General features: G+C 45.9%; 2 protein-coding genes across 4 annotated transcripts in view; one reads left to right on the plus strand and one right to left on the minus strand.

Annotated features, from left to right (window-relative positions):
* The window catches only part of c22h7orf50 (chromosome 22 C7orf50 homolog), a 186,086-nt gene that overhangs the window by 120,994 nt on the left and 47,035 nt on the right, over positions 1–18,057 (plus strand). The gene's annotated exons all lie outside the window — the stretch shown is intronic.
* The window catches only part of gpr146 (G protein-coupled receptor 146), a 57,980-nt gene that overhangs the window by 10,328 nt on the left and 29,595 nt on the right, over positions 1–18,057 (minus strand). For all 3 annotated transcript variants that reach the window (XM_033041147.1, XM_033041145.1, XM_033041146.1), the window contains exon 2: positions 12,794–12,894. The gene's annotated coding sequence lies outside the window, so the exon portion shown is untranslated. The remainder of the gene's footprint in view (positions 1–12,793; positions 12,895–18,057) is intronic.

Here is an 18,057-nt window from a genome sequence, read left to right on the forward strand (position 1 = left end):
CAAAGTTTACACAATTGCCCGTCCTGGGTATGTGCGGGGTGGGGTTACATTTACTGGAATCTTGAATCAATCTGCACTGAATGTTTTTAACTGAAAGTTTCACAATGGGACATATCCCACCCTCATTAAGAGACTTGCAGTTATACAGCATCCATTGTCACTTCAAAGTTGCAAAGTGGATAAAATCATGTGGGGATAGAAAGGGGGAATGTAGAGTCTGAAGAAGGGTCCCGACCTGAAACATCACCTATCCATGTTCTCCACAGATGCTGCCTGACCCGCTGAGTAGTCTTGCCCACGTAAACACAAATCCAACATGAATAATAGTCTGTTGCCGACTAGATTGGTTCCTCCTTCTCCCCGCTCCCGTCCGGCAGAAGGTACAGAAGCTTGAAAGCGTGCACCACCAGACTCAGGAACAGCTTCTTCCCCTCTGTTATCAGGCTTCTGAACGATCCTTCCATAAGCTAGGGTAATGTCCGATTCACCTCTACCCCATTGCGGACATTGGACTTTGACTGAGGAACTGATGCGCTACAATGCTGAGAACTATATCCTGCACTCTGTATCTTCCCCTTTGTTTGACCCAGTTATACATGAGTTTGATTTGATAGTATTTGGAGGCCAAATCATTGGGTATTTTTATAGCGGAGATTGATAGGTTCTGCATTAGTAAGAGCATCTTAGTTTCGGGAGAGATGAGGATGGTGAATCTGTGGAATTCGTTGCTATTTTTAAGAGCAATTTATCTATTTTGATAGATTCTTGATGAGTACGGGTGTCAGGGGTTATGGGGAGAAGGCAGGAGAATGGGGTTGAGATAGACCAGTCATGTTTGAATGGCGGAGCAGACTCGGGCTGAATGGCCTGATGCTGCTCCTATGGTTTATGATCTTATGAGTATTATCTGGTTTGTTTGGGTGGGGCATAAAACAAATCTCTGCACTGTGCCTTGGTACATGTGACAATAGTTAACATATACCTAAAGATGCTGTCGTTTTCTGACTATAGTCTCGATAGCAAGTAATTAATAATGGCAGGCAAACGGATATCTCCACCCTATAATAGACATCTTATGGTTTGTAAAGCTTCCTAAGGAGTTTATTGAATTTTGACTGGGCTGAGCTCACTGTTTGGAATCGGTGCCTCCCCCTCTTGTACATCAGTTGTTTTCTAAAGTGTAAGGAAGGAAAGATCCAGCTCTGAGCTTGGCCTGGTGTTGATGCTTTGAAACTTTTAACGGGTCACGGTGATTTATGACGGAGGCCAGCGCATTGTATGTGGTCGTCACCGACAGGCATGGTTGGCCTCGGCAATTCCCCGCTCCCCCCCACGCCATCCTGCTGTCGTTTAGCGGAGCTGTCGTTTGTAATATATTCAACTTCCCAAATTCCGGGAATAAACATGGATCGGATTATGGGAAAACATGAACAGACTTCCATGCCTCAGCTGGAAGCATAAGGAGTAATGGCCCTGTCCCACAGTACGAGTTCATTCCAAGAGCTCTCCCGAGTTTAAAAAAAATCAAACTCGTGGTAAGCACGGAGAATGAACGTAGCGGGTTCGTCGGAGCTCGGGGACGTCTCTTAGCGGCTCGTAACGCTAACGGCAGGTACTCGGGAAGACTCGCTAACGGCAGGTAAGCTCGGGAAGACTCGTGAAGATTCTTCAACACGTTGAAAAATGTCCACGAGAGCCCCGAGTACCGACGAGCGGCCATTACCGTAAATCTCCGAGTTCCAATCAGGGCAAACTCGGGAGAGCTCTTTGAATGAACTTGTACTGTGGGACAGGGGTTTTAGTAGTGGTGGACTTTAGGAGGAAGTTTGAAGTTTTCTAAACTCCAGCAAACGCAAGTCCCGATCACACTGAGCTCTCCTCATCTGTCTGGTGAACATTTAGTGTGTAAGAAGGAACTGCAGATGCTGGTTTAAGGGTCTCGACCCAAAATGTCACCCATTCCTTCTCTCCGGAGATGCTGCCTGTCTCGCTGAGTTACTCCAGCATCTTGTGTCTGTCTTCTGGTGAACGTTTGGTTTAGTTTAGTTACAGCATGGAAACAGGTCTCTCGGCACACCGGGTCCGCGCCCACCAACAATCACCCTGTACAATAGTTATATCCTATGCACTAAGGACAATTTACAGAAGCCAATTAACCTACAAACCTACTTGTCTTTGGTGTTCAAGAAGGAACTGCAGATGCTGGAAAATCGAAGGTAGACATAATTGCTGGAGAAACTCAGCGGGTGCAGCAGCATCTATGGAGCGAAGGAAATAGGCAACGTTTCGGGCCGAAACCCTTCTTCAGACCTAAGGAAATAGGCAACGTTTCGGGTCGAAACCCTTTGGGTTTCGGCCCGAAACGTTGCCTATTTCCTTCGCTCCAAAGATGCTGCCGCACCCGCTGAGTTTCTCCAGCAATTTTGTCTACCTACTTGTCTTTGGAGTGTGGGAGGAAACCGGAGCACCTGGAGAAAACCCACGTGGTCACAGGGAGATTGTACAAACTCTGTACAGACAGCACCAGTAGTTAGGATCGAACCCGGGTATATGGCGCTGTGAGGCAGCAACTCAGCCAGATAGATCAGCCGTGATTGAATGGCAGAGTAGAATTGATGGGCCGAATGGCCTAATTCTACTCCTATTCCTTATGACCTTACAACTGTACCGCCATTAATGTGTCAATCAATCTATAGAGTTTTTTCAAATTTATTACTGTATATGTTATCTCTTAGTATCGCATTCAGAGGCCATTATGCTGTTGCAAGTAAGAATGTCATCCTTGGTACATATGACAATTAAACACTCTTGAAAATATTTATTTAACTTTCCTGTGAAAATCAAGAAAACCACCGATGCTGGAAATCTAAAATCAAAACTGAAAAATGCTGTTCTTACAAATACAGCCCGACCCTTGGACTATTTCCGATATTTTCTGTTTTTATTTTAGATTAGCGTCTTGTTGGTCTATATTATAAAGTTAGCGGTTTCTGGCTGTATAATTAAAATGCGAGCTAAGTAGTTGCAAAAGTAGTCTCTATTAAAAGTAGTTTGAGATGATCTGACTAAATCTGGTGAGATTGAAAGGGGAGATATTGATAATTATATAATGCCATGATTTTGATTAAGAAGATAGATCGTTAGTTCACGTAGTATTGGTGATTACAGCTGATCTGCAGAAGCCAAGTAATCTCCAAAAAGATTCCATCTCCATCCTTAAGTTTACAAATACATTAAGTAACGTGGCTACTTTGAAGTTTAGCTTATCGAGCAATCCTAATGATACTTGAACAATTATTACATAATAGGCAACTTCCAATTCCAATCAGCCACTTAAGGGACTGAAATGATTCCGTGAGAGATTGATCAATCCAGAAGGTCATGTCCCCCATTGTATGGGCCACAGTGTTAACTGTGATGCTGGACCTCCTGTTAGGAAATGAGACGGGTCAGGTGGCAGAGGTATGCGTTGGGGAACAGTTCGGGACCAGTGATCACAATATCATTAGTTTCAATATAATTATGGAGAGGGTCAGAACTGGACCTAGGGTTGAGATTTTTGATTGGAGAAAGGCTAACTTTGAGGAGATGCGAAAGGATTTAAAAGGAGTAAATTGGGACATTTTGTTTTATGGGAAAGATGTGGAAGAGAAATGGAGTACATTTAAAGGTGACATTTTAAGAGTACAGAATCTTTATGTCCCTGTTCGGTTGAAAGGAAATAGTAAAAATCGGAAAGAGCCATGGTTTTCAAGGGAAATTGGACACTTGGTTCGGAAAAAGAGGGAGATCTACAATAATTATAGGCAGCATGGAGTAAATGAGGTGCTTGAGGAGTATACAGAATGTAAAAAGAATCTTAAGAAAGAAATTAGAAAAGCTAAAGAAGATATGAGGTTGCTTTGGCAAGTAAGGTGAAAGTAAACCCAAAGGGTTTCTACAGCTATATTAATAGCAAAAGGATAACGAGGGATAAAATTGGTCCATTAGAGAGTCAGAGTGGACAGCTATCTGCAGAGCCAAAAGAGATGGGGGAGATATTGAACAATTTCTTTTCTTCGGTATTCACCAAGGAGAAGGATATTGAATTATGTGAGGTAAGGGAAACAAGTAGAGTAGCTATGGAAACTATGAGATTCAAAGAAGAGGAAGTACTGACACTTTTGAGAAATATAAAAGTGGATAAGTCTCCAGGTCCGGACAGGATATTCCCTAGGACATTGAGGGAAGTTAGTGTAGAAATAGCAGGGGCTATGACAGAAATATTTCAAATGTCATTAGAAACGGGAATAGTGCCGGAGGATTGGCGTACTGCGCATGTTGTTCCATTGTTTAAAAAGGGGTCTAAGAGTAAACCTAGCAATTATAGACCTGTTAGTTTGACGTCAGTGGTGGGCAAATTAATGGAAAGGATACTTAGAGATAATATATATAAGCATCTGGATAAACAGGGTCTGATTAGGAACAGTCAACATGGATTTGTGCCTGGAAGGTCATGTTTGACTAATCTTCTTGAATTTTTTGAAGAGGTTACTCGGGAAATTGATGAGGGTAAAGCAGTGGATGTTGTATATATGGACTTCAGTAAGGCCTTTGACAAGGTTCCTCATGGAAGGTTGGTTAAGAAGGTTCAATGGTTGGGTATTAATGGTGGAGTAGCAAGATGGATTCAACAGTGGCTGAATGGGAGATGCCAGAGAGTAATGGTGGATGGTTGTTTGTCAGGTTGGAGGCCAGTGACTAGTGGGGTGCCACAGGGATCTGTGTTGGGTCCACTGTTGTTTGTCATGTACATCAATGATCTGGATGATGGTGTGGTAAATTGGATTAGTAAGTATGCAGATGATACTAAGATAGGTGGGGTTGTGGATAATGAAGTAGATTTTCAAAGTCTACAGAGAGATTTATGCCAGTTGGAAGAGTGGACTGAAAGATGGCAGATGGAGTTTAATGCTGATAAGTGTGAGGTGCTACATCTTGGCAGGACAAATCAAAATAGGACGTACATGGTAAATGGTAGGGAATTGTAGAATGCAGGTGAACAGAGGGATCTGGGAATAACTGTGCACAGTTCCCTGAAAGTGGAATCTCATGTAGATAGGGTGGTAAAGAAAGCTTTTGGTGTGCTGGCCTTTATAAATCAGAGCATTGAGTATAGAAGTTGGGATGTAATGTTAAAATTGTACAAGGCATTGGTGAGGCCAATTCTGGAGTATGGGGTACAATTTTGGTCGCCTAATTATAGGAAGGATGTCAACAAAATAGAGAGAGTACAGAGGAGATTTACTAGAATGTTGCCTGGGTTTCAGCAACTAAGTTACAGAGAAAGGTTGAACAAGTTAGGGCTTTATTCTTTGGAGCGCAGAAGGTTAAGGGGGGACTTGATAGAGGTCTTTAAAATGATGGGAGGGATAGACAGAGTTGACGTGGATAAGCTTTTCCCACTGAGAGTAGGGAAGATTCAAACAAGGGGACATGACTTGAGAATTAAGGGACAGAAGTTTAGGGGTAACATGAGGGGGAACTTCTTTACTCAGAGAGTGGTGGCTGTGTGGAATGAGCTTCCAGTGAAGGTGGTGGAGGCAGGTTCGTTTTTATCATTTAAAAATAAATTGGATAGTTATATGGACGGGAAAGGAATGGAGGGTTATGGTCTGAGCGCAGGTATATGGGACTAGGGGAGAATACGTGTTCGGCACGGACTAGAAGGGTCGAGATGGCCTGTTTCCGTGCTGTAATTGTTATATGGTTATTATATGGTTATTGCGAGGGAAAGCCACACGTTGGCATTTATTACAGGCAAGCTAGAGTCATAGCTATATTTAAGAGGGAGTTAGACGTGGCCCTTGTGGCTAAAGGGATCAGGGGGTATGGAGAGAAGGCAGGTATAGGATACTGAGTTGGATGATCAGCCATGATCATATTGAATGGTGGTGCAAGCTCGAAGGGATGAATGGCCTACTCCTGCACCTGTTTTCTATGTTTCTATGTTTCATAGTCATACAGCCCTTTGGCCCAACTTGTCCACACCGAGCAACTTGTCCCATCTACACAAGTCCCACTTGCATGCGTTTGGCCCATATCTCTCTAAACCTGTCCTATCCATGTACCTGTCTAATTGCTGCCTAAATGTTGCCATAGTCCCTGCCTCAACGACCTCCTCTCTTCAACTCGTTCCATACACCCACCACCCTTTGTAAGAAAGAGTACAAAATGAGCAATTTAGTTGAATAGGTCTTTAGTCAGTGTGTGGGACATTTTGTGTCCGAGCCTGCAGGATGGATATCTTTGCCTTAAAGGAAATGTGCAGTGCATATTAAGATATTTTTAAACTCTATATTCAATGTAGTTACAAAATGTTCTGTACAATGATCTAGGGAGACAGTGTTTTCGTTGGAACTAGTACCCTATCTTCAGCAAATCCAGTGGATTAGCTATCTATTCTGTGGATTTGAGATTGGGAACTAAATCCTTGTTGTTTTCACTGAAATGTGTGAAGTAGGGATTACTTCAATGGAAGATAGACACAAAAAGCTGGTGTAACTCAGTGGGACAGGCTGCGTTACACCAGAAGTAGGGTCTCGACCCGAAACGCCACCCATTCCTTCTTTCCAGCAGCTGCCTGTATCTTGTGATTTATGACTGTCGGCAGATCAACTTTCCCTCCTGGATTAAATAAAGTTCTATCCTATCGTAATTACGGTTACCAATTGGCTCATAACAAATCCCAATGCACGAGTGTGATCATTATCAGAGATAATTTTCACACAGAGAGTTGTGAGTCTGTGGAATTCTCTGCCTCACAGGGCGGTGGAGGCCGGTTCTCTGGATACTTTCAAGAGAGAGATAGATAGGGCTCTTAAAGATAGCGGAGTCAGGGGATATGGGGAGAAGGCAGGAACGGGGTACTGATTGGGGATGATCAGCCATGATTACATTGAATGGCGGTGCTGGCTCAAAGGGCCGAACGGTCTACTCTTGCAACTATTGTCAATTGTCTATCTAGTTTCAAAATGTTGATTTAAGGATAAATCCTGCCCCGGTCACATTGCTTAAGCTAAAGATAGTGTTTACGGAATCTTTCTCATTCATCTGATATGAAATTCTAAAGACCAGAACTGCAAAGCCGCACGCTGTCCAAAATTAGGCTGGGAGTGTCAGCCAAGGTTTTGTGGTCAAGTGCTGGAATGGGATTTGAACCCACAACCTTCTGACTCTGAGACAAGTGGGCTACCTACTGGGCCACGTTCATCTAAAGGCAAAGTGCAGCTGTGGTTTCAATACAACAGTACAAGTCTCAGTCAAGGGAGTTCATTCATAAACCAGCATCTGCTTGCTGTTCCTTCCAACACAAATTAATGCACAAAACGTCTAGTAGAAACAGGGAACTGGAGGTGTTTGGTCTGCAAAAAGGGACCCAAAGTGCTGGAGTAACTCAGCGGGTCAGGCAGCATGTCGGGAGAACATGGACAGGTGACGTTTCAGGTCGGGACACTTCTACTCGTCCGCCAAGTAAGAATGTCCGCGGAAGGGTCCCGATCCGAAACGTCGCCTGTCCAAGTCCCCCAGAGATGCTGTTGAAGAAGGAACTGCAGATGCTGGAAAATCGAAGGTAGACAAAAGTGCTGGAGAAACTCAGCGGGTGCAGCAGAATCTATGGAATGAAAGAAATAGGCAATGTTTCGGGTCGAATCTATGGAATGAAGGAAATAGGCAACGTTTCTTCAGTCTTCTTCTTCAGTCTGAAGAAGGGTTTCGACCCGAAACGTTGCCTATTTCCTTCGCTCCATAGATGCTGCTGCACCCGCTGAGTTTCTCCAGCAATTTTGCCTACCTCCAGAGATGCTGCCTGACCTGCTGAGTTACTCTAGCACTTTGAGTTTTTTTTTGTAGGCCAACATCTGTAGTTTATTGTGGGATTAACCACCTAAGCTCCACTCCAAAAACTCCTCAAGGTGATTCTTCCTCAATGCTTCCTCAACCACATTCTAAAGATTCCTCCTTTATTCTGAGGCTGTGACCTGTGGTCATAGACTCTCCCACTACTGGATACATCCTCTCCACATCCACGGTAGACAAAAACGCTGGAGAAACTCAGCGGGTGCGGCAGCATCTACGGAGCGAAGGAAATAGGCGACGTTTCGGGCCGAAACCCTTCTTTATGATTGAAGAAGACTGAAGAAAGTTCAGTCTGAAGAAGGGTCCCGATCCGAAACGTCGCCTATTTGCTTCGCTCCATAGATGCTGCTGCATCCACTGAGTTTCTCCAGCATTTTGGTCTACCTTCGATTTTCCAGCATCTGCAGTTCCTTCTTCAACACTCTCCACATCCACTCTATCTAGGGTTAAGAGCTTGGATGGTGTCAATTACCTTCTACACAAGTTACTTTCAAGTGTAGCGACTGATTAGGAAGGCAAATGGCATGTTGACCTCTATTACTCGAGGGTTTGAGTGCAGGAGTAAAGATGAGCGTCTGCAATAGCATAGGGTCTCGTGACACCCTGCCCAGTGTGTTGTGCACTGTTTTGGTCTCATCTAAGAAGGATTAACCACCTAAGAATGTTAACATACGTTTGACGGCACTGGGCCTGTACTCACTGGGGTTTAGAAGAATGAGGGGGGACCTCATTGAAACGTACAGAATTATGAAAGGCTTGGATAGAGTGGATGTGGAGAGGATGTTTCCACTAGTGGGAGAGTCTAGGACTAGAGGGCATATCCTCAGAATTACAGGACGTTCTTTTTGGAAGGAGATGAGGGGGAATTTCTTTAGTCAGAGGGTGGTGAATCTGTGGAATTATTTGCCACAGACGGCTGTGGAGGCCAAGTCAATGGATATATTTAAGGTAGAGATAGATAGATTCTTGATTAGTACGGGTGTCAGAGGTTATGGGGAGAGAATAGGTTTTAGGAGGGATAGATAGATCAGCCATATAGACTTGATGGGCAGAATGGCCTTATTCTGCTTATGAACATGATATACTTGCAATCGAGGAAGAGCAGTGAAGATTCACAAGCTGGTTCCAGGATAATGGGTTTGTTACAAGAGGCGAGATCAACTTGTCTCAGCCCAAGTGGATGAGAAAATGGGCTTACATGGAAAACGTGTGTTCAATGGTCAGCATGGACTTGGTGGGCCGAAGGGCCTGATTCCTTGCTGTATCTATCAACGACTCAACGATATGGAATTAAATAACAGCCTATTTAATTCCTTATCATTGAATCGTTGATACAGTGTGGAAACAGGCCCTTCGGCCCACCGAGTCTGTTTTCTGACCATCGATCATAGGTTTTTCGATGTAAACCATGAACTTTGCAGATGATAAATCTCTACCAAATGAGTTTAAAACCCATGACTTAACTTCTCAATGATTGACATTTGGGCAGAAGGGAAGAACATTGCCATTTGGAGGTGAACAATATGAAACTCATGTAGACGTCGATGTGACAGTGACTCAGCAGTGGAACTGAAACTGTGCATCCAGCTATTTCCAATACCACGCCGAATAATTCTGCTAAATCGTTAGCAGTGGTGTTAGATTTCAAACGCGGGGATGTTACATACCTCAAAGTACAAAGTGTTTTTGTTCTTTTGCCTGTTAGCACACTCAGAACTCTGCCCTCATCTCCCCTCAGACTCTTGATACTTGAAATATATATTTGTACTCACATTACTTCAGATAAAATAATGCGGGCAGTTGTAACACTGTCTCTCGCTCAGTCACTATGATTAACAACAAGAGCAAACTAGGCACAGAGTGCTGGGGTAACTCAGCGGGTCAGGCAGCATCTGTGGAGAACATGGATAGGTGACGTTTCACAGAGTGCTGGAGTAACTCAGCGGGTCAGGCAGCATCTGTGGAGAACATGGATAGGTGACGTTTCACAGAGTGCTGGAGTAACTCAGTGGGTCAGGCAGCATCTATGGAGCTAAGGAAATAGGCAACGTTTCGGGCCGAAACCCGGAAGGGTTTCGGCCCGAAACGTTGCCTATTTCCAGAAGGATTTCGGCCCGAAACGTTGCCTATTTCCTTAGCTCCATAGATGCTGCTGCACCATAACTGAGTGGGTCAGGCAGCATCTGTGGAGAACATGGATAGGTGACGTTTCACAGAGTGCTGGAGTAACTCAGCGGGTCAGGCAGCATCTGTGGAGAACATGGATAGGTGACGTTTCACAGAGTGCTGGAGTAACTCAGCGGGTCAGGCAGCATCTGTGGAGAACATGGATAGGTGACGTTTCACAGAGTGCTGGAGTAACTCAGCGGGTCAGGCAGCATCTGTGGAGAACATGGATAGGTGACGTTTCACAGAGTGCTGGAGTAACTCAGCGGGTCAGGCAGCATCTGTGAAGAATATGGAGAGGTGACGTTTCACAGAGTGCTGGAGTAACTCAGCGGGTCAGGCAGCATCTGTGGAGAACATGGATAGGTGACGTTTCACAGAGTGCTGGAGTAACTCAGTGGGTCAGGCAGCATCTGTGGAGAACATGGATAGGTGACGTTTCACAGAGTGCTGGAGTAACTCAGCGGGTCAGGCAGCATCTGTGGAGAACATGGATAGGTGACGTTTCAGTCTGAAGAAGGGTGCCGACCTGAAACCTCACCTCATCACCTCCTACCAAACATGGATCTTTCTGAAGGATCCCAACCAGAAACGTCACCTGTTCGTGATCGCCAGAGATGCTCCAGACCTGCTGAGTTACTCCACAACTTTATGCCACCATCTCTTCTGGATGAGTTTACTAATAAGCCATCGGGAGATGTTTAACTATGTTAAAACACTTTTAATAAATGCATGGGTGACGCTTCGGGTCGAGATGGGAAGAAGGGTCTCAACCCTTCTCTCCAGAGATGCTGCCTCTCCCGCTGAGTTACTCCAGCATTTTGTGTCATTCTTTGGTGTAAACCAGCATCTGCAGTTCCTTCCTACACTTTACTACATGCATGTTGTCCTTAAGGATCTTTAAGGAGTAGCGAGCTTCTGGGTCCTCTAGTGTAAGCTGGGCACGGGTTAGGTCATGTACCTCTTGAGCTGTTGGATGAGGGTTGAAGCTGGAAGATAACCTACTGCTGGCACCCGCGTGACTCTCATGGGACTGCTGCTGTGAAATATTTACGATGTAAGCGACTTGCTGTATGAAAACCTCATTGATTCCTCTACGAAGCATGATACCCATGCTGATGGACTAATTACGATTTCCGTAGGGTTATTTGGATGAGATAAAGCAAGCCCATTTAGTGAAATCAGTCAGAACCGAGGCTGCTTTCCATCCCAAATAGGCAAATTGTGATTCTTTTTCTTTGCAAAGGTGAGATTGAGGGGACGGTCCTGATCGGCGTTTACGGGATTATAGAAGGATCTCAGTGGGATGGACACTGGAGATACAGCAAGGAATTCAAGAGAGACTTTTATAGATATTTTGTTTGGCCCGGAATGGAGGGATGTCACCATAACATGGACACAAAATGCTGGGGTAACTCAGCGGGACAGGCAGCATCTCTGGAGAGAAGGAATGGGTGACGTTTCGGGTCGAGACTCTTCTTCCGTTACCATAACTTGATGTTAGTGCAAGTTGCGATGAGACAATTATTGACAGGAAGGTGGGTGGACACCTGAAAAAGGTGAGAACAGAGGGAAATAATGATGGGGTTTCAGTCATTGAGTCTCACAGCATGGAAACAGGGTCTTCCAATGCTGACCATGGTGCCCATCTAAGCTTGTCCCATTTGCCCGTGATTGGCCCATTTCCTTCTCAGCCTTTGCCATCCACGTACCTGTCAAGAGTGTTTTATTGTCAAATGCCGCAAAAGGGATCAACAAAATTCTTACTTGCAGTAGCATAACAGATATGTAAACATAGTACTCATTATAAACCCACAATAAACAATAAAAATATAATATAAACATATATTAAAAAATACAAACAGATAAGTAAATAGACAATAGTAGACAATAGAGACAATAGGTGCAGGAGTAGGCCATTCGGCCCTTCGAGCCAGCACCGCCATTCAATGCGATAATGGCTGATCATCCCCAATCAGTACCCTGTTCCTGCCTTCTCCCCATATCCCCAGATACCGCTATCTTTAGGAGTCCTATCTAGCTCTCGCTTGAAAGTATCCAGAGAACCGGCCTCCACCGCCCTCTGAGGCAGAGAATTCCACAGACTCACAACTCTGTGTGTGAAAAAGTGTTTCCTCGTCTCCGTTCTAAATGGCTTTCCCAAGTAGGCCAAATGTCTTTTAAATGTCATGTTGTCCCTTTCTCAATGGCTTCCTCTGCCAGGGATGGTGGTGGAGGCAGATATGATGGTGGCATTTAAGAGACTTTTGGATGGGCACACAAATATGCAGGGAATGGAGGGATATGGATCATGTGCAGGCAGATAAGAGTTGGTCTTGGCATCATGTTCGGCACGGACATTGCGGGCCGAAGGGCCTGTTCCTGTGCTGTACGGTTCTAAGTTCTATGTTCCAAGTATACATCCAGAGAAAAAAGCAGACTGAAGAATGGTCACCCATTCCTTCTCCCCAGAGATGCTGCTGAGTTACTCCAGCTTTTTGAGTCTATCTTCAGAACAAAAGCTGTACTGTTGGAATTGCTAAATGGTCATGACCCGAAACACCATCTATTCCTTTCCTCCACAGATGCAGCCTGACCTGCTGAGTTACTCCAGCACTCTGTGAAACGTCACCTATCCATGTTCTCCACAGATGCAGCCTGACCCGCTGAGTTACTCCAGCATTTTGTCTCTCATTTTTCAAAGCAAGGATATTTCAGGCTCACCAACCTTTGTCAGATTAATTCGGAGAAGCTGGTGGAATCATTTTAAATCGCCGTTGATGAAGTAATATTTTCAGTTTCGCTCAGTCGCTGGACCCCATATCCGACCTGCAAGTCAAAGAACCACTGGGTTAGGATTGGTTTAGTTTAGTTTAGAGATACAGCATGGAAACAGGCCCTTCGGCCCACCGTGCCCGCACTGACCAGCGATCAACCGTTCACACTAGTTCTATGTTATCCCACTTTCTCATCCACTCCCCACACACTAGGGGCAATTTACAGAGGGCCAATTAACCTACAAACCCACACCACGTCTTTAGGATGTGGGAGGAAACCGGAGCACCCGGATGAAACCCACGCGGCCACTGGGAGATCGGGCATACACGGCAGAGACAGCACCCGAGGTCTGGATCGAACCCCCGGTGTCTGGAGCCGTGACGTAGCTGCTCTACCTGCTGCGCCACCGTACCAAAGATAAACACTAACTGCCGGAGTAACTCAGCGGGTCAGGCAGCATCTGTGGAGAACATGGATAGGTGACGTTTCACAGAGTGCTGGAGTAACTCAGCAGGTCAGGCAGCATCTGTGGAGAACATGGATAGGTGACGTTTCACAGAGTGCTGGAGTAACTCAGTGGGTCAGGCAGCATCTATGGAGCTAAGGAAATAGGCAACGTTTCGGGTCGAAACCCTTCCGGGTTTCGGCCCGAAACGTTGCCTATTTCCTTCACTCCATAGATGCTGCTGCACCATAACTCAGCGGGTCAGGCAGCATCTGTGGAGAACATGGATAGGTGACGTTTCACAGAGTGCTGGAGTAACTCAGCGGGGCAGGCAGCATCTGTGGAGAAAAGGAATAGGTGACATTTCGGGTTGTAGCCCTTCACCATGAAGGGTCTCGACCGAAAACAGCATCTATTCCCTTTCTCCAGAGATACTGCTGAGTTACTCCAGCACTTTGTGCCTATCTTCAGTGGGTCTTTATTGCTCCACTGCCCGTGGGCGCTGGTTTGTCGCGGCAGATATTTTCTAACAATAATTGGACGAGAGTTAAAGATTAGCCACGGGAGTGGCATCCTGGTGCGTTCGTTCCCAGAATGATTTCTGATTAATGTCTACAGATGGTGTGTGAATAAACTGTATAGTTCCTGTTCTTGCCCTGCAAGATGAATCATACTGATTGCCACACAAGACATTTGCTTTAAGAGTTTAATTTCCGTTTAGGTTATTAGTATTTTTAGTAAGTGTTCCCAGCGATGTGCTTGTGCAATGGAAGTGTTTCTGAGAAACAGTGAAACATTGATGACAGTAGCCAGGGGAATATAGTTCCACTCATGAATAAAAAGCTAGTAGAAACGTAGAAAATTAAGTGCAGGAGTAGGCCATTCGGCCCTTCGAGCCAGCACCGCCATTCAATATGATTATGGCTGATCATCTAAAATCAGTACCCCGTTCCTGCTTTTTCCCCATATCCCATGATTCCTTTAGCCCTAACAACTAAATCTTAAGGGCCTGTCCCACTTAGGCGATTTTTTTCGGGGAGCAGGTCGCCGAAAAACTGGCGACTGGCCCCCCCCCCCCCCCTTTGATAATGTCCACGACAATGTCTACAACAACCTTCCACCTAGTCAACGTCACGCTACGGCAAGCTACCGACAACCGGCGACCCATTAGGACGTCCACCTACGACCACACCTACAACAAGCTATGTCAAGGTAAGCCAATTCAGTGGCCGGTACCTGTCACCGGTTGACGTAGGTTGACGTAGGTAGTCGCCAATGGAATTCACCGAAGTCAGCACCCGCGACAACCTACGTCACCTGGTGACAACGTACGACAGCACCTACGTCAGGAGAAGTCACGCTACGCTGATTGGCGCCAAGCCAACTGTTACCGACTGTCACCGAAAAGTTTTAAATATTTCAATATCCAGCGGTGACCAGAAAAACGCTCCGATTCTTTGGGCGGCTGAAGAGACTACTCACGACCATACAGGCAACACGACCATACAGGCAACACGACCATACAGGCCACGCGGCAACAGCCTAGTCGCCTGTAGTTGCCTAAAAAACCGCCTAAGTGGAACAGGGGCATTACTCTCTCTTGAAAACATCCAGTGAATCGGCCTCCACTGCCTTCTGTGGCAGAGAATTCCACAGATTCACAACTCTCTGGGTGAATTTTCTCCCCCTCATCTCAGTCCTAAAAGGCCTTACCCCTTATTCTTAAACTGTGGCCCCCCCACTGTTTCTGGACTTCCCCAAACATCGGGAACATTTTCCCCGCATCTAGCCTGTCCAATCCCTTAAGAATTTTATATCTTTCTATAAGATCTCATCTCATCTTGCTAAATTCCAGTGAATACAAGCCCAGGGTAAGCTTTCAACATTGTACTTAAGCAACTGTTTTTTTTTTTTACTGCAATCATAATCAGAAACTGGGCGGGCACAGAACAGCCCAGTGGTTTAAAATTTGTTCACAAAACATTGCTTCTAAATGGTGATTTTTTCAGTCTGAGGCCAGGCCATGCAGTTCAGAGTCTTTTTTACTTTAGTGTTGTTGTTCATCTGAATGTAGAGATGGAGGGTGGGGGAGGGAGCGAGGGGAATTGTCATCACACCTTCCCCAGCCAACAATCAGCCATTGTGGGCTCCACCCTTCCTGAGGTCATTTGTTTGCCGGCCCCCGATTTGTTTTGGCTTTTTCTCGCCTCCAGTTTATTCCACCCTCACCTCCACTTTCAGTCCCGACCCAAAACATCTCCTGTTCTTTTTCTCTGGAGATGCTGCCCCACCCGCTGAGTTACTCCGGCATTTTTTTTTGTGTCCATCTTCAAGATAAAATGTTTGTTCAAAATCAAGAGACGCTCCCTTCCTCCATCGGTCTTCACAGTGATGGCAGTGTTAGCTTTTCAAACACCCAGTGACTGTAAACAATCGCAGCTCTGTGGAACTAAATCAGTCCCTGTGCTGACGCAAGCAGGGTTCCCACTCTTAGACATCCTATACAGCGTGAGCTAGGATTTCAACCTTAATCCACCACTCTGGTGGCAATCATATTTATAATCTGATCTTTTGGCCGTTTCCCTTGGCTGCATCTTAGTTTTTAGTTTGGAGATGCAGCCTGAAATCTTTGGTTCACCGAGTCCGCGCCGAACAGCGATCCCCGCACACTCACACTCACACTCACACACTCACTCTCCGACATACAATTTTATCAAGGCAATTAACCTACAAACCTGCATGTCTTTGGAGTGTGAGAGGAAACCGGAGCTCTCGGGAAAAACCCACGCAAGTCACGGGGAGAACGTACAAACTCCGTACAGACAGCGCCCGTAGTCAGGATCGAACCCGGGTCTCTGGCGCCGTGTCGCCCCGTCTGTGCTCTCTCTGCAATGTTTGAGGTGGAGAACTCATGTGGTGTCACACAGGGTGCAGATTTCAGTGCTGGAGGAGCGTGTTAATGTATAACAAGGTACAGAGGCTTCAGAGCAACCTTGGGACAGAGCCACACACTCCCCGGCATATTTCCACATCCTCCCATTCCACTGCCCTGGCGCAGGCAGGCACCAGCAAATATGTAGGAAGGAACTGCAGATGCTGGTTTAAACCGAAAATAGACACTTAAAGCTGGAGTAACTCAGCGGGACAGGCAGCTTCTCTGGAGAGAATCGGCTCGAAGGGCCGAATAGCCTACTCCTGCACCTATTGTCTATTGTCTATATCTCTCCTTTCCCTTATCCCTAACCAGTCTGAACAAGGGTCTCGACCCGAAATGTCACCCATTCCTTCTCTCCAGAGATGTTGCCCGTCCCGCTGAGTTACTCCAGCTGTTCATGCCTATCTCCGATCAAATATTGGACTATCTGACACAATATCTCTTTATGAGGTTCAGCCTCACAGCCCACAAAGTGCCTTAGTTCACGTTAGTGGGGGGGAGGGTCTGTCTCAATAGCAAATATGGCCATGGTTTTCGTCAGTGCACAAGAACACATCAATCAGCTGCGATGAGTCAAGAATAAGCTTCTTCGGTTAATTCTTCAGATTTGGGACATATAGGAAGGAACTGCAAGTGCTGGTTTAAACCGAAGATAGACGCAAAAAGCTGGAGTAACTCAGCGGGACATGCAGCATCTCTGGAGAAAAGCAACAGGTGACTTTTTGGGTGTGAAGAAGGGTCTCGACCAGAAACATCAACTATTCCTTTTGTCCCAAGATGCTGTCTGACCCGCTGAGTTACTCCAGCACTGGGATCTGTATTGCTGATGCTGAGAGAATGGAGCAGCTGGGCTTGTACACTCTGGAGTTTAGAAGGATGAGAGGGAATCTCATTGAAACATATAAGATTGTTAAGGGCTTGGACACGCTAGAGGCATGTTCCCGATGGTACACGTTCCCGATGGTACACAAATATGCCTGAGAAACTCAGCGGGTGCAGCAGCATCTATGGAGCGAAGGAAATAGGCAACGTTTCAGGTCGAAACCGTTCTTCAGACTAAGTTTGAAGTCTGAAGAAGGGTTTCAGCCCGAAACGTTGCCTATTTCCTTCGCTCCATAGATGCTGCTGCACCCGCTGAGTTTCTCCAGCATATTTGTGTACCTTCGATTTTCCAGTATCTGCAGTTCCTTCTTAAACACCATGTTCCCGATGTTGGGGGAGTCCAGAACCAGGGGCCACAGTTTAAGAATAAGGAGTAAGCCATTTAGAACGGAGACGAGGAAAACATTTTCTCACAGAGAGTGGTGAGTCTGCGGAAGTCTCTTACTCAGAGGGCGGTGGGGGCCGGTTCTCTGGATGCTTTCAAGAGAGAGCTAGATAGGGCTCTTAAAGATAGCGGAGTCAGGGGATATGGGGAGAAGGCAGGAACGGGGTACTGATTGGGGATGATCAGCCATGATCACATTGAATGGCGGTGCTGGCTCGAAGGGCCAAATGGCCTACTCCTGCACCTATTGTCTATTGTATTGTATTATTATGGACACTAGGGGCAATTTTTACAGAGGCCAATTAGCCTGCAAACCCGCACGTCTTTGGGAATGTGGGAGGAAACCGGAGCACCCGGTGGAAACCCACACGCTCACAGAGAGAACATGCAAACTCCACACCGACAGCACAAAGTCAGGATTGAACCAGGGTCTCTGGCACTGTGAGGCAGCAGCTCTACCCGCTGCTCCACCATGCCGCCCCTCTGTGCATTGTGGGACTTGTATAGCCACTGAAGGCACATCCTCGCCTCAGAGCCAACACTTTGAGTTTAAAGAGACAGATGGAG

Source organism: Amblyraja radiata, chromosome 22, assembly GCF_010909765.2.
Source record: "Amblyraja radiata isolate CabotCenter1 chromosome 22, sAmbRad1.1.pri, whole genome shotgun sequence".
Classification (NCBI taxonomy): domain Eukaryota; kingdom Metazoa; phylum Chordata; class Chondrichthyes; order Rajiformes; family Rajidae; genus Amblyraja; species Amblyraja radiata.